At 49.8% G+C, this 23,788-nt stretch overlaps 3 non-coding genes across 3 annotated transcripts; 2 read left to right on the top strand and 1 right to left on the bottom strand.

Annotated features, from left to right (window-relative positions):
- Positions 1 to 644: 644 nt before the first annotated feature.
- On the bottom strand, positions 645 to 716 carry Trnaw-cca. Its single transcript has one exon. It is a non-coding gene; the product is annotated as a tRNA-Trp (tRNA).
- A 120-nt stretch (positions 717 to 836) lies between these two features.
- Trnaa-cgc lies at positions 837 to 908 on the top strand. Its single transcript has one exon. It is a non-coding gene; the product is annotated as a tRNA-Ala (tRNA).
- Positions 909 to 20,653: 19,745 nt separating this feature from the next.
- Positions 20,654 to 20,725, top strand: Trnaa-cgc. Its single transcript has one exon. It is a non-coding gene; the product is annotated as a tRNA-Ala (tRNA).
- The last annotated feature ends 3,063 nt before the right edge of the window (positions 20,726 to 23,788 follow it).

Raw genomic sequence — 23,788 nt, 5'->3', positions numbered from 1 at the left:
GCCCTAAGGACGCGGTAAATTTCCTCAGCCGGTACCTCACAGGGAAGTTGGAAAACTCTGACTGTTTTGATGCCCATCGCAGCAAGAGACATAATGTCACTAACAGTGCCATCTGAATGATTCAACTTCATTATGCCCTCACACTTTTCAACAATTGAAGCACATATGGAACCGCGCGACCGCTATCTTTAGTGTGAATGCTTAAAGAAGAATACGCACTTGCAGCAGCGAGTAACCTCGCTCGCAGGTAAAGAGCCGTGATGATGACGACACGTTCGGCAGGGCTGCCACACGTCCGTCCTGCACCGCGGGTGCAATTCAAGTGACGACTGTGCTTTATCCCCCTTCACCTTAGCGATAAATATTGTACCCAGCCTTGCTAAAGACATCTAATCGAGCTAAATATTGTGTAATCATCATCTCTCAGTTAGATATTAGCGTTAAACGATATAAATAACAAAAATATTAGACGCTTCGCTCATGGAGAAAGTGCAAGTCGGCCTCTTACACGTCAATGTCAGAATGCGAAAATCGCACTAAGAGACATTTTCAAGCAGGCTTTGTTTGTCCGTCCTGTATAATCGTTTGGTATCTGATTAAATTGACATGCCCGCCTACGGCTTTCGTAAACGAAAATCTCATTATGACCCCGACGTGATTTGAACACGCAACCTTCTGATCTGGAGTCAGACGCGCTACCGTTGCGCCACGGAGTCGACGCTGCTTAGGTCTTGCCATGAATAGGTTCCTCCAACGCGTACTGTACCGTTCAAACCTAAGAAATAATGACAGTAGGATCCACGAGAGACTCGTCCCAGATGTACTTGCTCTTTCGCGGGGGTGTAACTCAGTGGTAGTGTGTCTGCTTCGCATGCAGAAAGTCCTGGGTTCAAATCCCAGCTTCTCCTTTTTGTTTCTCCGTGCAGCAGTACATGAAAACTTTTGCCTATCACCATATTCTATAAAATTCAGTGTACAAGATTCTTCCCCCAAGCAAGTGGATTTCGTACAGTTCGATCTCATGGCGAGAGGACGGTGACCTGCAAGACCCTGGGCTACGATCCCCCCATTGAAACGTTGCTCCAAAGCCCTCAGTATGGCGTGCGGAATACATCATAAACATGTATTTGCAACTCATAGCGACAATGGTCTCTTTTTTTTTTTTTTTTTCGAGATAGTGAAAAATGAAGCGGGCGCCCGGGATTGAAGCGGAGACCTCTCGATCTGCAGTCGAATGCTCTACGACTTTTATTTTTTTAACTTCTTTAACTTTTTGTTCCATTTTTTTGTCGGGCCTCAATCCACCCCTCTAGCCCACCCGTGCGATCGCCAAAATTTCCCTCAATGGCTCGGCATCTCTGCCATTAAAAATTCTCTGTGGAAACAAAAAATTATCTGTGTGTCAGTTGGTCAATCTTCAGTATCCATTTGGTAATAAGTGCATCATTATATATGTTGTGGTAATAAACTCAGAAAATTTAATTTCTTTAAAGTCATAAGCACGTCTCTTGCCAGGGAAGACAGACAGGTGATAAACAAACTGGGGATGCTGTATTCTTCTGCATCAAGAGTAAATAAAACCTTTGCTTCCACTTACATGTTAAAAGCAAACATAACAGATAACTGCCTTCCTTACAAGTTAACTAGTCTACTTAAGGAAAATATTTTCAGTATCTGATTTGCGAAATTCCATTGGGTTCCCATAAAACAGCCTCGGTTTGCTGGCGGCATCAGAGTCGTCATCTTGCGAAGTGTCATCATCGTCTGGTTGGTACCCCCCCCCCCCCCCCCCTTGCGGGTCCAGGGTAAGAATAGGCCGGAGGTATTCCTGCCTGTCGTAAGAGGCGACTAAAAGGAGTTTCAACCGTTTCTGCCTTCTATGTGATGGTCCCCCTTGGGGTTTGACCTCTATTTTTCAAAATTCTACAGAAGTACGAGCCTTTTGGGGAAGGACGCCTTACGTGGTGTCTCACTGGTCCTCAGTGCACTAAGACCTTGGCACTCAGCATTGTAATGGCGTTGTAACCACACCCACTATTCCTCAAATTGGGCCTAAACGCCTGATGGGTTGCACAAGTTACGCCCATAGTGCGTCCCCATCTGCTCCTACGATCATGATGGACTCTCCATGGCACCCAAAATCCAGCACGGTAGCCAGCCCGTTGTGGTGGGGTCGTCGTGTACCCTCTAGGTTGTAGCCCCCTGACAACACAGGGATCGTACTGCCGATACCTGAGCTGCACCCTCCTCACGTCGGCCAAGGAGTAGATGCCCGTCTCCTTGGGGCATCAGCACTCCCGGCAACGGTAATCCTGCCAGGTGGCCCTTGCTGAGGCTGGGTGGCGCCCGTGGGGAGAGCCCCTGGTCGGAGTGGGTGGTATCGGGGCGGACGTTTCGCAGATGAAACGTCAACATGTATTGGGTCGCTCTGCGGCTGAGTCTTTTAAAAAGAAAGGTACTGTCTCTGTCTCTGGTTCTGGTTCTCCTGCCCCTTCCCCCTTAGCCACTCCCTGGGAGGAAGGACAGGCCTGCCGGCTTGGGGCGAAGAACTTCCCCCACTATTTAGTCTGTTCTCGGACCGATCGGGGGACGTTCGCCACCTCCAAGCCCATGTTCTTTGTCCAGCACATCAAGGACATCTTCGGGGAAATCGAGGCTCTCAGTAAAATGCGTTCGGGGTCCGTTCTTATAAAGACGACTCAGTCGGCGGCGCTGCAGGCGTGCGACCGACTAGGGGACATCCCAGTGTCCATTGTCCCGCATCTGGCACTGAATAGGACGCAGGAGGTTATTTTTCATCGGGATCTCCTGCTGCAATCTGATGAGGAGCTCAGGGCCAACCTGGAGCGCCGTGGCGTGTATTTCGTCTGGCGAGTCCAGCGCAGCCCCAAAGGCCATTCGCGTCGACAATGGGGCTTTTATCCTCGGCTTCGAGAGGGATGTCCTCCCGGAGAAGGTAAAGGTGATGTGCTGCCGGTGCGATGTGCGACCTTACGTCCCGCCTCCTACGCGCTGCTTTCTGTGTTTGCACTTCGGGCACATGTCGTCACGGTGTGAGGCTGAGCCCCTTTGTGGTGATAGTGGACGTCCTCTTCATGAGGAACATACATCCACCCCACCACCTTGGTGCGTCAATTGTCCTGGCATCCACTCGACTAGATCTTTAGACTGCCCCGCGTATCAGATGGAGAAGAAGATCGAAGAATTAAAAACTTTGGATCGCCTCTCTTATTCTGAGGCGAGGAAAAAGTATGACCGCCTCCATCCCGTGACGTTGACAACTTTGTTTGCCGCAGTCATGTCTGCTCCTTCCACAGTATCCTCACCCCTATCCTGTCCCCCCTCCACCTCCTCACCCCGTCCGGGGTCTATGCCTTCGCCTCCCAAATCCCTCCCTTCCAAATCCTACACCCTCGCGGCCCCTGCCCCCTTTGCCCCAGGGGCCACCCGTCCTCCTCCTCCTCCTCCTCCTCCTCCTCCCCCTCTGCCGCCTGAGAAGCGATCTTCTTCTCAGGCGTCCATCGGGGAAACGTTCCGGACCCCGGCGTTCCAAAACGGACCCCGCGCGTGACGACCTTCTTTGGCTCTAGCCCACGATCCCCGTGCCTCATCGGACTTCCCAGAAGGCCTCCAAGAAGAAGTCTTTATCCCCCTCTCCACCCCGGCGCGTTTCATCTGACGCTCCATCCGTGAGTCGCTGCTCCCAGCCGTCCTCAGTTTCGCCGGGACGCTCTGCTGCCAGGCGCTCAGCCGGCCTCTTGTCGGCGAATGATGCTGCCCCTCCTACGCAACCCGGGAAAGCGGCCGTAGCTGGCGACGACTCGATGGAACAGGATCCGCCTACCGCCAGTTGTAGCGTTGTTCCCTCGAAACCTGGCCCTCCGCGGCCGTCGAGGTGACCAGCTCTTCACCCGTTTCGTTTCCCCTTTTTTTCTGACTAGCGATGGCTTTGTTACATTGGAACATAAGAGGTATTCGGTCTAATCGGGAGGAATTACAACTGCTCCTCCGCCTGCACTGTCCTCTCGTCCTTGGTCTCCAGGAAACCAAGTTGTGCCCAACTGACCGTCCTGCTTTTACCCACTATACCTCGGAGTGGTCTGACCTCACCCCTGTGGACGGTATTCCAGCTCATGGTGGGGTCACGTTGCTCATTCGGGACGATGTCTATTACCATCCCACCCCATTGACCACCCCACCCCACTCCAAGCAATAGCTGCCCGTATTACTCTCTCTGCCTTTACTTTTTCCGTTAGTACCGTCTACGCTCCATCGTCATCCACAGTTAGTCAGGCTGAGTTGATGCACCAGCTTGTTCACCTTCCTCCGCCGTTTTTATTGTTTGGCGACTTCAATGCCCATCATCCCCTTTGGGGCTCTCCTGCATCCTGTCAGAGAGGCTCCCTCTTGGCGGATGTCTTCAACCATCTCAATCTTGTCTGCCTCAATACCGGCGCCCCGACTTTCCTCTCGGACTCTACTCATACCTACTCCCACTTGGACCTCTAGATCTGTTCTACCACTCTTGCCCATCGGTTCGAGTGGTATGTCCTTTCTGACACCTATTCGAGCGACCACTTCCCCTGTGTCGTTCGTCTCCTGCACCACACCCCATCCCCACGTCCTTCGAGCTGGAACATACCGAAAGCTGACTGGGGACTTTACTCCTCCCTGGCGACCTTTCCTGACCACGATTTCCTCAGTTGTGACAGTCAGGTCTAGTACCTCACGGCTGTTATCGTCAATGCTGCCGAACGTTCCATTCCTTGTACTACGTCTTCTTCACGTCGCGTTTCCGTCTCCTGGTGGAATGAGGCTTGTAGAGACGCTATCCGTGCTAGACGACGTGCTTTACGCACCTTTCGCCGCCATCCTACGTTGGCGAACTGTATTGGATACAAACGACTCCGAGCGCAGTGCCATAGAGTCATCAAAGACAGCAAAAAAAGCCTGCTGGGCCTCTTTCACCAGCTCCTTTAACAGTTTTACTCCCTCTTCTGTCGTCTGGGGTGGCCTGCGCCGGCTGTCTGGCATTAAGGCCCACTCCTCGGTACCTGGCCTGACTTCAGGTACTGAGGTCCTTGTTGATCCTGTGGATGTCTCCAACGCCTTCGGTCGCTTTTTTGCGGAGGTTTCAAGCTCCGCCCATTACCACCCTGCCTTCCTTCCCAGGGAAGCGGCAGAAGAGGCTCGGCGACCTTCCTTCCACTCGCTGAAACTGGAAAATTATAATGCCCCCTTTACTATGCGGGAACTCGAACGAGCACTTGCACTGTCCCGGTCCTCTGCTCTGGGGGCAGATGCCATTCACGTTCAGATGCTGGCCCACCTTTCTCCGGCAGGCAAAAGCTTCCTTCTTCGTACCTACAATCACGTCTGGACCGAAGGTCAAGTCCCCATGCGTTGGCGTGACGCCGTCGTTGTTCCTATACCCAAACCCGGGAAGGATAGACACCTTCCTTCTAGTTACCGCCCCGTTTCTCTTACAAGCTGTGTCTGTAAGGTGATGGAGCGCATGGTTAACACTCAGTTAGTTTGAATTCTTGAATCTCGACGGCTACTTACCAATGGTAATGCGGCTTTCGTCGCCGCCGCTCCGCTGTTGGCCACCTTGTGACCTTGTCGACATTCATCATGAACAACTTTTTGCGAAAGCGCCAAACGGTAGCCGTGTTCTTCGATTTGGAGAAGGCTTATGATACCTGTTGGAGAGGAGGTATCCTCCGCACTATGCACAGGTGGGATCTACGCGGTCGCCTGCCCCTTTTTATTGATTCCTTTTTAACAGACCGAAATCCAATTATGGATTGTATTCCACCTAATGTCTCACGCTCTCTTTTTGTCGATGACTTCGCGATCTACTGCAGTGCCCAGAGAACATGCCTCCTGGAGCGCTGCCTTCAGCGTTGTCTTGACAGCCTATACTCATAGAGTGTGGCAAATGGCTTCCGGTTCTCTGAAGAGAAGACGGATTGCATCAACTTTTGGCGATATAAAGCGTTCCTCCCGCCATCCTTACATCTCGGTCCCGTTGTTCCCCCATTCGTGGAAACAACTAAGTTTCTAGGGCTCGCACTAGACAGGAAACTTTGTTGGTCTCTGCACGTCTCTTATTTGGCTGCCCGTTGTACACGTTCCCTTAATGTCCTCAGAGTTCTTAGTGGTTCATCTTGAGGAGCGGATCGCACTGTCCTGCTTCGCTTGTATCGGTCCATAGTCCGATCAAAGCTTGTTATGGGAGCCTCGTCTACTCGTCTCCTCGGCCATCCCTATTACGCCGTCTCTACTCCATCCACCATTGGGGGTTACGTCTTGCGACCGGAGCATTCTACACTAGTCCCGTCGAGAGTCTTTATGCTGAAGTGCCGAATTACCATTGACCTACCGGCGCGACGTACTGCTGTGTCGGTATGCCTGCCGCCTGTTGTCAATGCCCGACCACCCCTCTTATCAGTCCTTCTTCGCCGATTCTCTCGACCGTCAGTATGGGTTGTATGCGTCTGCCCTGCTGCCCACTGGAGTCCGCTTTCGTCGCCTGCTTCGACAATTGGATTTTGCCCTCCCTACCACCTTCAGAGAGGGTGAGAGCCCGACACTACCGTGGTTCCAGGCTCCGGTTCATATTTATCCCGACCTCAGCTCGCTCCCGATGGAGGGTACTCCGGCTGCAGTGTATTGCTCACGGTTTGTCGAACTTCATGCGCGACTTGCCAGTCACACCTTTATTTACACTGATGGCTCCAAAACTGACGATGGTGTCGGCTGTGCCTTTGTCGTTGGGGCCGGCACCTTTAAATACCGGCTCCTCGACCAGTGTTCCAGCTTTACGGCCGATCTTTTTGCTCTCCATCAGGCCGTTAAGTATGCCCGCCGCCACCGCCACTCATCGTATGTACTCTGCTCTGATTCACTCAGTGCTCTTCAGAGCCTTGGAACTCCATATCCGGTCCATCCCTTGGTGCAACGGATCCAGCAGTCCCTCCATTCTTCTGCTGCTGATGGCTCTCCTGTCAGCTTTCTGTGGGTTCCCGGCCATGTAGGAGTGCCTGGGAATGAGGCTGCTGATGCTGCAGCCAAGGCTGCAGTCCTGCCTCGGCCAGCCTCCCATTGTGTCCCGTCATCGGACATCAGTGGGGTTGTTTGTAGGAGGCTTGTGTCTTTGTGGTGGGATACTTGGTCATCACTTCCAGGAAACAAGCTCCGGGCAGTAAAACCGTTCCCAACTGCTTGGACAATCTTCTCCCGACCATCTCGGCGAGAAGAGGTCCTTCTGACCAGATTGCGGATTGGGCATTGCTGTTTTAGCCACTGCTACCCGCTCTCCGGTGACCCAGCCCCGCAATGTCCTTGTGGTCATGCATTAAAAGTGCGCCATGTTTTATTGTCGTGTCCCCGTTTTAGTCAATCTCGTTTTGTCCTGTCTCTGCCATCTACTTTACAGGATATTTTAGCTGATGACGCTCGAGCAGCTGCTCGTGTTCTTCGTTTCATTACTTTGACTGGCTTGTCTAAAGACATCTAACTCCTTCACTTACTTTATCTGCATCTTTGTAAGAACTTTCTGGTGTCCCCCCCCCCCCCCCTTGAGTTTTACTAGATTCTCTGTGCTCTAACAATTGTGACTGGGCCCTAATGACCTCAGTAGTTGAGCGCCCTTAAACCCCAAACAAAAAAAAAACAAAAAAAAATCGTCTCGTTGGGCCGATGCATATTCGTGGTCGTTCTATTTTCTCAATCCGAAATCCTATGTGCAGCTTCTCAAAACTCTGAAGGGGCCACTCAGCAGTATTTCAGCTCTGCAACGTCGCCCTTGAGGAATACCTCTCTACGGTAATGTTCGGAGTAAAAAGGAAGCATACTTTCCTCTATATTTTTCCATTCGTTGAAGTTTCTGGTGTTGAGTTATTAGATAGAGCCAATAGTATTCTTTATTTTTTTCTGGCGCCGAAAATATATAGTACACCGTCCGACCATGAAGCCAGTTGACTGCTAGTCTTTTTGCGCCGGGGTATGGAACGGCATCTGGAGTGAGGAGTCCAGCTGGAGTAATCATTCGAGGTGCAGTACGCAGCATACTTGGGTGCTTCCGTGTAAAGAGGATCCAGGTGTCCGTCACATTGTCACATAGAAAGCGATATTCGATAGTATCGACTAAATCTGACTGAATGCAATTCGAAGTGTCTGCCAAGTGAATCATGTGTAGCCTTGAATTTGTCGGTATGGTCCTATTGACTGCCATGTACCATGTGAACTACACCTGTGATGGTAAGTGGGCGCCATGAATGTTTTCCCACATTTTCGCCCAGTTGCAATCTTTATACTTCTATTCTGTTTCTCGGTTTGTTATCCGTCAGGCAGTTGTAGAGAGCTTTGACCCTGTAGCGAACATTCTCAGGAGTGTTTCTTTGAATATAACTGTATTCTAGGAAAAAATGACTGAAGTGGCAAAGTGCGGTCGGGATGTGGTTTACGTTTACAGGAGGGTCCATGCTGGCCGGTGCAATTTCATTGAGAAGGTGGGCCGTTAAAGAGTTCGGTGACCGTTGCCATTGTTTATACATTTTGCTGATACATTATGCTTTGGCTTTGTGGTAAACGTCAATCAGATTTAGGCCGCCTCTACCCATGGGTAGCGTCAAGGTTTCGTATTGGACCTTGAAAATTTGTCCCCTACAGAAGTGTCCGAGCGCTGCAAGCATTCGTGGTGCTATGATCTTAAGTATTGGCAGGATTAGAGCGACATAATTCACTTTCGAAACAACGTAAGTATTTACTAAAAGCACTCTTTGTATGGCATTGAGATTTTGCAGATGATGATGTCCTATGCTGGCTCGAATTTGTACTAATGATTTTCTATAGTTAAGAGCAGCCGTGCGGCGGATGTTGCGCGTGTATTCAACGCCGAGACATTTAAATATTTCTATTCTTTTTAGTGAGCGGCCATTGCCGTGTTCTAGTACCCTGCTGCTAAGTTCCATAATTCCCGACCTTTTATAGTTTACTTCCGCTTCAGATGCTGCTTCGTAATTGGTTATCAGCTGAATCGTTCATTTTATGTCTTTATCTTTCGTCACCACGACACTGACGTCATTCGCAAAGGCCTGACATACGATGTTCTGGCTATGTATGTGTAGTCCCGGAAGGTCTTGCGTCTGGGAGAACAGCAAGGGTTGAAGAACTACTGCAAACAAGGCCATTGACATGGGGAAACCTTGTCGTACTGGACTAGTGATGTTAATTGGTTTACTTAGTTGTCCGTTAAGTCAGATCGTGGATGTGCCGTTGCTCAGCACCAGTTGAACTGTGTCAATAACTTTCCGCGGAAAATTAGTTGCTGCCATCGTGCGCAGAAGATGTGAATGATAGCCTTTATCGAAGGCTTTTTCAAAGTCAAGCGAGACCAAAGCGCATCAAATGTCTCAAGCGGCGGCTGTGGCTATGATATCTATATATTCGCTTAATGTCTGGTGTATTGTTCGATGCTTCCCAGCGCTCGTTTGGTAGGCCCCCGTGACAGTACTGGCTACCGAATTGAATCGCTACATCATGACGCGTGCGTAAATGTTATCAGAATTAAGTAACGTAATCCCCCCCAGGGGGTCCACAACTCTTTCGTGGATACGTGCGTGGCGAGCACGGGGCCCCGAGCCATTGCAGCCTTCTTTCTCTCCCGGGCTGCATTTCCTTTCCCTTCCCCTCCTTTCCCCTCCATACCCCTTTCCCCTCGCCCTCTCCTCTCCCTCTATTGGTGTCCTTGCTTATGTTGGCCCCCGCTATCCTCCTGGTTCTGTTGGTTTTACACTCTGGCTTTGTTGCGTAATCATCTCCTCCTTTTGGCATTCCTTGGTCCCCCTCTGGGGTTTGACCTCCATTCCAAAATTTCTCTTCCGTAGTGTGAGCCATTTGGGGAAGAGCACCTTACCTAGTGTCTCCGACGTGTGCCCTCCTAGTATATTCCACCTTTTCTTCTACGTCGTTGTCTGATGCTAGGGTGCATGGCCAGCACGGTAGCCAGCCCGTGTGGTGGGGTCGCTATGTACCCTTTTGGTTGAGCCCCCTGAACACACAGGGATCACACTTCTGATACCTGAGCTGTGACCTCCTCATGCATGCCTTGGAGTGGTTGCTCGTCCTCCTGGAGCATCGGAACTCCTGGCAATGGCCGCCGTGCCAGACGGCCCTTGCTGTGGCTGGGTGGCGCCCGTGAGGAGAGCCCCTGATCGGAGTGGGTGGTATCAGGGCGGACGCTATGCAGATGAAACGCATAAGGGTCCAAACCTCTGGCCGCTCTTCTGCGGCCGTCTCTCTGCGTGGTACTGATTCCTCAAGTGCTGCTTCTCTTGCCCCTTCGGCCTTCCCTTCCGTGGCTACCCCCTGGGAGGAGGGTCAGGCCCGTCGTCTAGGGGCAAAACCTTTCCCCCGTTATCTAGTTTGCACCAGGACTGATGGAGGTACTTTCACCAGTGTCAAACCTTTATTCTTTGTGGAACACATTGAAGACAAGTTCGGCGAAGTGGACTCCCTGAGCAAGATGCGGTCGGGTTCATTACTGATAAAAACTGCTTCGGCTGCCCAATCTGCGGCCCTTCGTGCCTGTACCCATCTTGGCACAATTCCTGTGTCCATTACCCCTCACCAGTCTCTAAATATGGTACAAGGTGTGATTTTTCACAGAGACCTCATCCTTCAAACTGATGAGGAACTTCGGGACAATCTCGGACGGCGGGGTGTTCACTTTGTTCGGCGTGTTCAGAAGGGTCCTAAAGATAATCGTATTGATACTGGTGCCTTTATCCTGGCCTTTGAAGGGGATACCCTTCCTGAGAAAGTTAAGATTATGGTCTATCGCTGTGATGTGAAGCCGTACATCCCACCTCCTATGCGGTGTTTTAAGTGCTTGCGTTTTGGCCACATGTCTTCTCGCTGTACCCAGGACCCTCTCTGTGGTGACTGTGGACGTCCACTCCATGAGGGGAGTCCCTGTGTTCCCCCTCCTGTTTGTGTAAATTGTCATGGTAGTCATTCTCCACGTTCAGCAGATTGCCCAGTCTATAAAAAAGAAAAAGAGATACAGGAGTATAAGTCTCTTGATCGTTTAAGCTACACAGAGGCCCGTAAGAAATATGCACGATTGCACCCTGTGTCCATGACATCTAGTTACGCCTTGGTTACATCTTCATCCCTTCCTCCCCCTTCCTTACCCCCCTCCCGGACCCCTCTCCTTCCCCCCTCCCCTGCGGCTCCCACACCTTCTCCTCTGGGCGCCGCTCCCCCTCCCCAGCCGGAGAAGTGTCCCACTCCTTCGGCGTCTGCCGGTCAAGGGCGCCTCTCCCGGGATGCCCCTTCCCGGCACCTTCCAGGTCAAAGGTCTCCTGCAGCGCGGCGACCGCGAGAGCCGCGGTCTATCGGCCCCCAGGTCGCCCGGTCTCTTTCTGTTCCTGATCTTGCTGCAGCTGGCTCCATTATGCCACACAGCCCTCCTCGATCTCAGCCTGAAAAGAAGAAGAAACATAAGTCCCGGGACAAAGAGCCTCTGGTGTCACCGGAGGTCCCTTCCCCGGCTTCACAACCGGATTCTGACCTGTCGTTTATGGATGTCGCCCCCTCCTTGTCGGTGACGGGTGGGGACCCGGCGGTATGACTGGATTTAGCGTGTTCAGCCCTCATTTAAACCATCGTTCTGTGGTTCTCCAATGGAATTGTAATGGCTACTATCGTCACCTTCCGGAATTGAAATCCCTTCTTTCGTCCTACTCAGCAGCTTGTGTGGTTCTCCAGGAATCTCATTTTACTGATGCTCACTCACCGACCCTCCGTGGGTTCCGTGTTTTCTGTCGAAATCGGGTCGGACCCTTGCGGGCTTCTGGTGGCGTTTGTACGTTGGTCCGTACAGACATTGCTAGCACGTGGATTCCTCTCCAAACTACATTGGAAGCAGTTGCTGTTAGGGTCCACTTAGACTCTGCAGTCACAGTATGCAATCTTTATCTCCCTCCTGACAGGACTCTTACACCTGCTGCCTTAACCACCCTTCTTCAGCAACTTCCTCCTCCCTTCCTCCTCCTTGGGGATTTTAATGCTCATCATCCTTTGTGGGGCAGTGCCTTTCCATCTAGACGAGGTCTTCTTATCGACCAATTTATTGCAGACCATGACCTGTGCCTTCTTAATGATGGCTCCCCTACTCATTTCAGTGCTGGTCATGGTACTTTTTCTGCCATTGATCTTTCTCTTTCTTCTCCCTCTCTCCTCCCTTCATTACACTGGTCGCCACACGACGACCTTTGTGATAGTGACCATTTCCCGTTGATTATCACGCTCCCTTCCCGCTCCCCGATGGAGAGGTTACCTCGTTGGTCTTTCCACCGCGCCGATTGGCCTCTATATACTGCACAGGTCGAGTTTTCTCCCTCTTTGTCGGGTTGTATTGATGACGTCCTACGTGACGTGTCTGACGCGATTGTTCGCGCTGCTAACCTTGCTGTCCCGCGCTCATCTGGACAATTTCGTCGTCGGCAAGTCCCGTGGTGGAGTACGGCCATTGCCACTGCCATCCGTGATCGCCGTCGAGCTTTGCAACAGTTTAAGAGGCACCCATCTGTAGCCAGCCTTTCTACCTTTAAGCGCCTTCGCGCTAAAGCCCGTTATTTAATCAAACAGAGCAAGCGGATATGTTGGGAACGATTTGTTTCTTCCCTTGGTTCCACTGTCCCTCTGTCATGGGTATGGGCTACACTTCGCTCTCTCCAAGGTTGCCATTGGCAGTCCACCCTCCCAGGCCTTCACCTCCCAGATGGCATTTGTACGGACCCATTAGTTCTCGCAGAACATCTTGCGACCCATTTTGCAGTGGCATCAGCGTCGGCCTCCTATCCAGCTGCTTTCCTTCATCAAAAACAGCAGGCTGAAGCTGTCACCTTATGTTTCACCACTTGTGAGTCAGAATCTTACAACGAACCTTTCACTGAATGGGAATTTCTTTCTGCTCTATCTGCTTCTCATGATACAGCTCCTGGCCCAGATTCCATTCATAACCAGCTGCTTCAACATCTCAGTGCTCCACAACGGCACCATCTTCTTCGGGTGTTTAACCGTATCTGGCTCCAGGGTGACTTCCCTTCTCAGTGGAGGGATAGCATTGTGGTTCCTGTCCTTAAGCCTGGTCAGAACCCCCTATCTGTTGACAGCTATCGGCCAATTAGTTTGACCAATGTTGGTTGTAAGTTACTTGAACGGCTGGTAGCCCGTCGGCTCACTTGGGTCCTCGAATCTCGGGATCTATTGTCCCCTTACCAGTGTGGCTTTCGAGAGGGACGATCTCCAATCGATCATTTGCTTCGCTTGGAATCCGCAGTTCGGCAGGCTTTTTCCCAGCGCCGCCATTTGGTTGCAGTGTTTTTTGACCTTCGCAAGGCCTATGACACGGCCTGGCGCCATCACATCTTACTAACCCTTCATCAGTGGGGTCTTCGGGGCCCACTCCCGATTTTTATCCGCCAGTTCCTGATCCATCGGTCATTCAGAGTTCGAGTTGGTACTGCTTTTAGTTCTCCACGGACCCAGGAGACGGGCATCCCACAGGGTTCTGTCTTGAGTGTCCTTCTTTTCCTCATTGCTATCGATGGACTTGTGGCCTCTGTCGGTCCCTTGGTCGCCCCTGCCCTGTATGTGGATGATTTCTGCATTTGGGTTAGTTCCTCCTCGATGGCATCTGCAGAACGGCAGCTCCAGGTGGCTATACGGCGTGCCTCTGCATGGACCCTCTCCCACGGGTTTCAATTCTCTCCTTTAAAATCGCGGGTGGTCCACTTCTGTCGCCGTACTACGGTCCACCCTGATCCAGAGCTCTATCTCGCTGCACAAAGATTGCCTGTGGTTCCACAGTTTCGTTTCCTAGGTCTTCTTTTCGACAACAAGCTCACTTGGCTGCCCCATATCAGACTCCTGAAGGTAGGATGTTTCCGTAAACTCAATGTCCTTCGCTTCCTTGCCCACTCCTCCTGGGGTGCGGACCGTTCCCTCCTCCTCCGTCTTTATCGTGCTCTAGTTCTGTCACGTTTGGACTATGGTTGTCAAGTTTATGGTTCAGCTGCTCCTTCCAGGCTGCACGTGCTGGATCCAGTCCACCATCGTGGTATCCGTTTGGCCACCGGTGCCTTCCCTACTAGCCCTGTTGATAGTCTCCTGGTTGAAGCTGGGATCCCCCCCCTTTCTGTTCGGCGGTCCCAGCTTCTGGTGTCTTATGCCCTTACTATCCGTTCTTCTCCCGCTCATCCTTCCTATTCTATCCTATTCCCAGACCATGGACGTCGCCCGCCTGACTCCCGCCCTCGGGCGGGTTTACCGGTTGGGCTGCACCTTGCGTCTCTTACCCGTGATTTTCGGCTTCCTTCTTTGTCCTGTCTTCCTCGCTCCCTCCCCTCCACCCCTCCTTGGTTAGTTCCTCGGCCTCGAATTCGGATGGATCTCCGCCGCGGTCCGAAAGATTCCATCCCCCCGGTGGTGTTCCGTTCCTTTTTCCGCCAAATTTTATGGGAGTTTCGGGATGCTGTTGTTTTTTACACTGATGGCTCTAAATCTGCTGATCATGTTGGGTATGCCTTCACGTCCTTTGTTGGAACGGAAAATCATCTACTGCCACCCTCATGTGGGGTGTTTACTGCTGAATTGATGGCAATTTCCCGGGCCCTTACTTTTATTAAACAATCCCAACACAACTGCGTTTTGTTATGTACGGACTCGATGAGTGGCCTTCTTGCTATTGACCGGTGTTTTTCGCTCCATCCCTTGGTCTCTGCCATCCATGACCATCTCGCTGATCTTCACCGTGCTGCTTGTTCCATTGACTTCCTATGGGTCCCGGGCCATGTGGGTATCCCGGGTAATGAGCTCGCTGATCGTTTGGCTGGGGGAGCAGTTACTTACCCCCCGTTTTCCGTAACCCCTCCTGCAGCGGATTTACGGCTTCACATCAAATCCCACTTTGCACAGTCATGGGCCAATTCTTGGGAGGCTACTCCACTGTCTAATAAACTTCGTGCCATTAAGGTGAATCCAGGCCCATGGCGTTCTTCCTTTCGCCTCTCCCGCAAGGACTCGACCACACTGTGTCGTCTCCGCATTGGCCATACCAGGCTGACCCATGGTTTCCTTTTGCGTGCTGAGCCACCCCCGCTATGTGGTTGTGGAGCCTTCCAGTCAGTGGCCCACATTTTGGTTGAATGCCCCCTTCTTTTGGCTCTGCGTGCTAAGTACAGACTCCCCCACACTTTACCTTTGATGTTGGCTGACGATTCCCGGATGGTCTCTCTGGTTCTAGGTTTCCTCCGGGAGAGTGGTTTTTATTCTCAGTTTTAAAGTTTTTAATCTCCCTCTGGTGTTGGGGCAGGGCGGTGAGTGTTTGGGTGTCTCCCACTGTAGGCAGTGTTCAGAGATTCCCGATTCACCTCCCTGACCAGAATCCTCTTTTCTTTCCCTTTTACTCTGTTTTTACCCCTTCTTTTTAAGGCTTGGTTAGTTTTTCTATTCCCATACGTACTTTCTGCATTATAGCAGTTGTACCTTTTAAGTCACAGGTGGTCTTGCCTATGCTGTTTCAGCATAGTGTTGGGTTCGTTCTCTTGCCAACTTCCCTCATTTGTTTTTACTAATGACAACGTGACTGCCCTTTTACGTTTCCCCTTTATCCGTTTTATTTTTTCTGACTATACTGAGATGTCCCGTTCGCAGAATGGAGTCTATTTGAAACAAGGGACTGATGACCTTGCTGTTTGGTCCCTTTAACCTCAAACAACCAACCAACCAACCAACCAAGTAACGTAATCGGTCGGAGATTGTCGACTGTTTTTCCCCCTGGGGTTTTGGGTACCAACACCACTATACTTTCACAGTATTCTCATAAGATATCATTTTCGGCATTGAGAATGTGATTACAGACTAAGGTCGTCTTTGTAACTAAATGTTGGCGAAAGGTTTGATAGCACTCAGCTGGCAAACCACGGGGCCAGGCGATTTACTCTTGGGGCTCCCTCGAATGGCGTCTGCTACTTCATCTCCAGTTATCACTGCGGCGAGGCTGTCTGCTTCTGCCGTGCTCAATGTCTGAAAACGCCGTGCCATAAAGGCTTGCTGCGCCGCTATTACCCACTGGGTTTTCCGTTAACAGAGCTGTAAAATGTTCATAAAGCTCTTCTCGTATGTCGCGCTGTTGGTTTGAGAGTCGACCGTCTGCAGCTTTTAATTCCGTCATTATCTTTCTGTGTCCCCTTCTCTGTTCTCGAATAACATACACTCCTGGAAATGGAAAAAAGAACACATTGACACCGGTGTGTCAGACCCACTATACTTGCTCCGGACACTGCGAGAGGGCTGTACAAGCAATGATCACACGCACGGCACAGCGGACACACCAGGAACCGCGGTGTTGGCCGTCGAATGGCGCTAGCTGCGCAGCATTTGTGCACCGCCGCCGTCAGTGTCAGCCAGTTTGCCGTGGCATACGGAGCTCCATCGCAGTCTTTAACACTGGTAGCATGCCGCCACAGCGTGGACGTTAACCGTATGTGCAGTTGACGGACTTTGAGCGAGGGCGTATAGTGGGCATGCGGGAGGCCGGGTGGACGTACCGTCGAATTGCTCAACACGTGGGGCGTGAGGTCTCCACAGTACATCGATGTTGTCGCCAGTAGTCGGCGGAAGGTGCACGTGCCCGTCGCCCTGGGACCGGACCGCAGCGACGCACGGATGCACGCCAAGACCGTAGGATCCTACGCAGTGGCGTAGGGGACCGCACCGCCACTTCCCAGCAAATTAGGGACACTGTTGCTCCTGGGGTATCGGCGAGGACCATTTGCAACCGTCTCCATGAAGCTGGGCTACGGTCCCGCACACCGTTAGGCCGTCTTCCGCTCACGCCCCAACATCGTGCAGCCCGCCTCCAGTGGTGTCGCGACAGGCGTGAATGGAGGGACGAATGGAGACGTGTCGTCTTCAGCGATGAGAGTCGCTTCTGCCTTGGTGCCAATGATGGTCGTAAGCGCCGTGCAGGTGAGTGCCACAATCAGGACTGCATACGACCGAGGCACACAGGGCCAACACCCGGCATCATGGTGTGGGGAGCGATCTCCTACACTGGCCGTACACCACTGGTGATCGTCGAGGGGACACTGAATAGTGCACGGTACATCCAAACCGTCATCGAACCCATCGTTCTACCATTCCTAGACCGGCAAGGGAACTTGCTGTTCCAACAGGACAATGCACGTCCGCATGTATCCCGTGCCACCCAACGTGCTCTAGAAGGTGTAAGTCAACTAACCTGGCCAGCAAGATCTCCGGATCTGTCCCCCATTGAGCATGTTTGGGACTGGATGAAGCGTCGTCTCACGCGGTCTGCACGTCCAGCACGAACGCTGGTCCAACTGAGGTGCCAGGTGGAAATGGCATGGCAAGCCGTTCCACAGGACTACATCCAGCATCTCTACGATCGTCTCCATGGGAGAATAGCAGCCTGCATTGCTGCGAAAGGTGGATATACACTGTACTAGTGCCGACATTGTGCATGCTCTGTTGCCTGTGTCTATGTGCCTGTGGTTCTGTCAGTGTGATCATGTGATGTATCTGACCCCAGGAATGTGTCAATAAAGTTTCCCCTTCCTGGGACAATGAATTCACGGTGTTCTTATTTCAATTTCCAGGAGCGTAGAACACTGACGTCGTTTCGTCCTGGACGGCGTTTCGCAGAGCGGCCGTACTTGGCAGCCTTCTAGTTGCTTCCGTTTGAGTGTTAAAATCGTAGGCTGTATTCTTTTAATGTGCGTACGATTTGCTATTACTGTTCCATTTTCTCGATATAAATCTCTCACTGAAAGTAAAATTAGATAGTTTGCCTCTGCCAGGCACACCTATCTCTGCAATAATTCATCGCTTTTCTTAAGGCGGGTTTCGCACATTTTACCCACCACGTAATGGCAGAATGGTACGCGGGAAACTTTCTTTCACATTCTGCCCACGTGTTCCGGAAGACTGTATGACACCCCGGTTCTGTTAAATGCGATACATTTAGTTTCCAGGGTCCCCTTGCCCTGTACGTCCCTTGTTTGGCTAAATTGACGGTACATATATATGCCGCATGCTCTGTAAAGACAGTAGGCCATAGCTCTGGCTGCAAAACATGTTCCCTCATATTTGATGATACGTAGTTCTATCGATGCGGCTAGCTGAGTGGTCAGTAACGAATGTGAATCCGGGCCTGTTGCCGTGTCTAAGCTCCCATGTGTCTATTAAATTTAACTCTTCAATGAGAGTTCGAAGCTCGGTGGACGGATTGACGTTTGGTGTCTGGTCTTTGGGACTGAGTACACAGTTAAAGTCACCAGCGAATATAAGTTGTTCTGAAGGTGGTGTAAAAAGTGGTACAATGTCGTCTTTAAAAAACTCTCTGTCGTCGTCTCCCTGAACCGGAAGGGGCGTAGAGATTGATAAATCTAGTATTACTGATAGTAGTTGCTATACCTCTGATATTCGCCAGGCGTTCGATATGTGACATCACTATCCCATCCTTAGCCATGATCGCGGTCCCTAGTTCATTGCCATTACCAGGATTAACGATGGCATTGTAGCCTGTGATACGGTCAAGGTTAATATTGGTCACTTCCTGCAGCATGATCTGATCAATATCAGCAGCATAGAGAAAATCTTGAAGATTTTTTAAGTTTAGTGGGCTACTGATCTTGTTGATGTTCAGTGTCGCAATTCGGCAAGCTTGCAAGGACGTTATGAGAACAGAGGTCTGGGTGACAATATACCTGTTATTAATGTTAATGGCGAACATGATCTAAAAGAAGTCTGCGTCATCAGCCACTGCGCTGACGCCGGCGGTAGCCCTTTGTTGCTGGTGGGACACTACTTCTTGAGCTTCTGACGACGGACCATCTATATGCGGCCGCTCCTTTCGACCCCCTTCTTCAATGTCATCCGACCAATCACTCACGAACTTGTCTGCTTGCAAATCGCAGTCCGTTAGTGTGGAACATACAGGCACAGGGTTCTGATCCATTGTATCCGTCATCGCGGGGTTTCCTGAGGGCAATCGTCCGTGATCAGTGTCTCATTCGTCGGTCCGGGATTTTTTTGTCGTTTGGATGTTCGCCGACAACGATGGTACCGTCACTTCAGTCAATTTCTGCCGTACGTGGTTTGCTTTTTCGCGCAATATTGGCGCTTTTTCTTCTGCCCCTTTATGCGCCAACCGGCGTTTCTTCTGTGATTTGGAAGACCGCGGGGGCTGGTGACCAGCCGTCTCTTTCGTCTCCACATGGTCCACGACTGAATTGTCCTCCCCCACTTGCCGGATTGTCTTCGGTGTTCTGTTGTTGCCCCTGCCCCGAATGAGTAGTTGCCTCTGCCTTCTGGTTGTGTGAAGAAAGAATATTCTGTACGAAGTTCGTTTCCATTGGTCTGACTTCTTCCTGCACGTCGTGCAAACCCTGATGGTTCAGAGGTGACGTTAGCCCGGACGGCGGCGACGTAGGGTATACGCAACGTAGACGTCGGGTCATGCTGCTCACGCTCACCAGTCGCTATTAGCGCCACGCGCCGTTGTACGCATTGAGCGCGGGCATGTTCTGTGGATCCACATCCCGCGCAAGTTCTCGGTTGTCCATCATAGATCACTATGGCCCTGTATCCACACGCGGTGATGTAGGACGGAATGTGCTTCAACATGTCAATCTTCACCTGCCTGATCCTGTTTAACACCGGGAAGATGTGCATATTCGACCACTTTTCTGCGATATTGCTGGTGACCGTCCCGTATTCCCTCAATTTGAACTTTAAAACCCCTGCACACGTTTCAACTACCTGCTCGCATTTTTCGGGTCTCAACAATTTTAGGTACACCGTACTACTGACAATCGAGAAGTGAATGCCAACCATATCATCAATAGTGATTTTCATGGTGTCTCTAATAAATAGCTCAACTTCAAATGACTTGGATCGTACATAGGTCGGGTCAAAGTTAAGTTTCAGCATCTTTTCGTATAGGTTGATCCACTATGGTCGTCTAAAATTCATTACTCCACACTACAACAACGCAGCAAAGCGCATAGTTATCAAACAGCACGCGACCGCCTCGAGCGAGAGCGTAAACAACTTGCGTCCGACCGCCACGGCCGCTGCCGGCTGACTGACGATTGAGCTATACTCCTTTTCACAATATTCGTATTCCGGTAACTTACCGAAAAATATTATACTCAGCCTTGCTAAAGACGTCTAATCGAGCAAAATAATAAGTAATCATCATCTCTCAGTTACATATTTGCGGTAAGCGATACAAATAGCAAAAATACTAGACGCTTCGTGCCTGGACAAGTGAGAGTCGGCGACTTCACCTTAATGTTAGAATGCGAAAATTGTGCTACTAGCCTTTTTCAAGCAGGATCTGTTCGTCCGTTCTGTGTAATCGATTGGTAACTGATTAAACTGACACACTCTCCTATAGCTTCAGTAAACGAAAATATTATTATGACCCCGACGTGATTTGAACACGCAGCCTTTTGATCTGGAGTCACAAGCGGTACCGTTACCGTTCAAACCTAAGAAATGGTGACAGCAGGATCCACGAGAGACTCGTCTCAGATGTACTTGCTCTGGCGGGGGTGTAACTCAGTGGTAGAGTGTCTGCTTCGCATGCAGAAAGTCCTTGGTTCAAACCCCAACTCCTCCAATTTTTGTTTCTCTGTGTAGCAGTACATGAAAACTTCTGCTTATCACCATATTCTGTAAAATGTAGCGTACAAGATTCTTGTTCCAAGCAAACGGATTTCGTTCAGTTCGACCTCATAGCGAGAGGACGATGACCTGCAAGACCCTGGGCTGCGACCCTCCCTTTGAAATGTTGCTCCAAAGCCTTGGTATGGCGTGCGGAGTACTGAAAAATGAAGGGTGCACCCGGGACTGAACCGGGGACACCTCGATCTGCAGTCGAATGCTATACAACCTTTTTTTACTGTCAAATGCCCTTGGTCTCATAGTGCACCGGTATTTGGTAACTGAGGACGCCCCTAGCTCCATTATGGCTGGCAAAATTTATTATCCGTTTCTTCTGCGCCATTTCAAGTGCGCTTGCTACTGGCTTTCCTGAGCTCACTGCACTCGCCTTGTCACAGCTCTGTCAAAGTGTGAAGCTAACTAATAATGAGAAACTCTCAGCTACGCTCAATCGTACTCCCCACCCCTCGGTTGTTGCCGTCGCTAGTAAGATGAAGGTAGACTGTTGGACGATTAAGCTGCCTCTCCACTCACGGTCCACATACTCCACAAAGACTGCCTTTGTTTTCCGTTGCATGCAAAGTTACCGTCTGCGTTTCTACCGAATTCTACCTAGGTACGTTACTGGTGCCGGATTCTTTTGATATCCACTGGTACTTTCACGACCATAGTGTGCATGTGTCCACCACGTGCTGCACCAGGCGTGTATTCATTGCGGAGCTGCAAACGGGGCTGAGTTCCACCTACTCTCCAGCACGGTCAAAAAGGGAGGGCTCGTCCAGGATATGAACCCGGGACCTCCTTTACCCAAAGCCGGAATCATACCCCTGGACCAACCTTTTTTTTATGGCAGACGCTTGTCACTGACGGCTTCTCTCTTGAATCGTGCTATTAAAAGAAATAAAAGATCGTAGCTTTTTCAGAAAAATCAAAGCATTCCATGTAAAGAAAAAAACTGTAGTTCTTCAAAGATGAATCTTCAAAGTAAAATATCCAAATTCTAAAGTTCTAAAAGAAGCCATAGGCGACGAGCAACTAAAATCTTGTGAAAGTGTTTCTTTAAAACAGGAAAAAATCCATTGCCGTTCATGGAGAACGATCTGCGCTTTTAGAAGACAAAATCACAACTCACTCAGAGGTCATAAAATAAAGAAATAAAAAGAAAATAAATTTTAGTCACTTCTTGGAGATAAAATGAAATATTTCTTCTGTAGCGCAAACACTATCACCGACCCATCCGAACCCGTGGTCGATGCAAACCAAAATGAAAGAAAAAAAAAGAAATATGTCTCTTCAATCCATGCATTGGAGTATACTGGATGTCAATTATTCAGTGCCTTCGCGTATTCGTGATGTAACATCCAAAATCAAGAAATCTATCTTATTTTCCTTCCGACGAAATTTCGATGTCATGATTGCGTTTTCAATAGTAAAAACAGAAATACCCAATTTCACAAAAAAAAGCACAGGCCCTTGACCGATCGCCGCAACTACACCGCAATGGGCGTCGTCAGTACCTTTAGTTTCTAAATTTTTTGTATTTTTATTCTTTTTTAATGATTCTATTTCTAGACCTTGTCCCAAAGCGAGGGATGTATAAAGTAAGTAGTTGTCAGCAGAGTAGTATGAACTGAAGAAATCATTTCTGGATAGTATGAAACAAACCATTATAGAATTCCAGTCGTGTCGCCACATACTACCCCTCCTTCATGTAGCATGTCGTTTCGGGGTTCTGTCGTAGCCTTCTCGGCTACCGTAGCGGCCTCGGGGCCCACGAAGTCGCCACCGTACTTCGCCCTCAACAGCAATCCTCTAGTTTAGCATGCTGAGATTCATAATTTGTCGTCATGATTTCGAACGTCTAGCCTACTCCCTTCTTCTGCAACACAATTTTCAGCATATTCCCAAAGTTCTTTGTATGATCTTTTTTGGGATGCGTTTTGTAATATTCTCCTCGCAAATATTCTTCGTACTCCAGTAAAATGTCAATTACCCTCTTACGTATTACATAGTTAACATACTGTCCAAGCAGTCACATTATGGTATTCTTTTTCTGTGCAGCGAAGTAAACCTGTTCCGGGAAGAATAGGAGTGTTAGATTGATTTCTCTCCCATCGCTCCTTGTCAGAAGAGCTATTCGCCTTTTAGTCTCTTGCCAGAGGTCTCTGTAGCCTCGACAAACAAAGCGAAGATTTGTCAATGGCATGGCATGGCATTTTAAACATGTGGATACGTCGCTCAAGCCGATGGAATATAATCTACCGTTAGTACTAATAATATTATTCTCAATCCTGTACCATGCGGATTGTGTGTCTGTTGGAAGTGTGTTATTATTTATATTTTTCCAAATGTTTGTCCAGTTCCTACTGCGGTTGTTTACCTCAGTTTTATCGTAATTGTTGTCCTACTTCAGTCTGTTGATTATATAGCGACATTTTCTCTTGTTTTGATACTGCACTATAATTTGCATGTAGCTTAATTCTAGACAATAAAATTTAATGTGCTTCAACTTACAGTTAATAGTGCTTATATTTACTTGTGGCTGCAGGCTATCAGGTTTGAAAAATTCGAATAATTTTGTTGTTATACTGTCTGGGTCACTTTCTGTGAGTTGTAGAGTCCTCTTGATAAATAAGGCAGTGGTTTTCCGCTGAATGTCAGTCAGGTGAGTCCACCCTCTCCTGGTGCTAAAGTTGTTGTTCCTAAAGACACCCTAAAAATGTTGCCTTGCCATATACAGGGTGAGTGACCTAACATTACCGCTGGATATATTTCGTAAACCACATCAAATACTGACGAATCGATTCCACAGACCGAACGTGAGGAGAGGGGCTAGTGTAATTGGTTAATACAAACCATAAAAAAATGCACGGAAGTATGTTTTTTAACACAAACCTACGTTTTTTTAAATGGAACCCCGTTAGTTTTGTTAGCACATCTGAACATATAAACAAATTCGTAATCAGTGCCGTTTGTTGCATTGTAAAATGTTAATTACATCCGGAGATATTGTAACCTA

The sequence above is a fragment of the Schistocerca americana genome, chromosome 3, assembly GCF_021461395.2.
Source record: "Schistocerca americana isolate TAMUIC-IGC-003095 chromosome 3, iqSchAmer2.1, whole genome shotgun sequence".
NCBI lineage: Eukaryota > Metazoa > Arthropoda > Insecta > Orthoptera > Acrididae > Schistocerca > Schistocerca americana.
The sequence above is the reverse complement of the archived record's forward strand: the minus strand, read 5'-3'. Positions and strand labels throughout refer to the sequence as shown.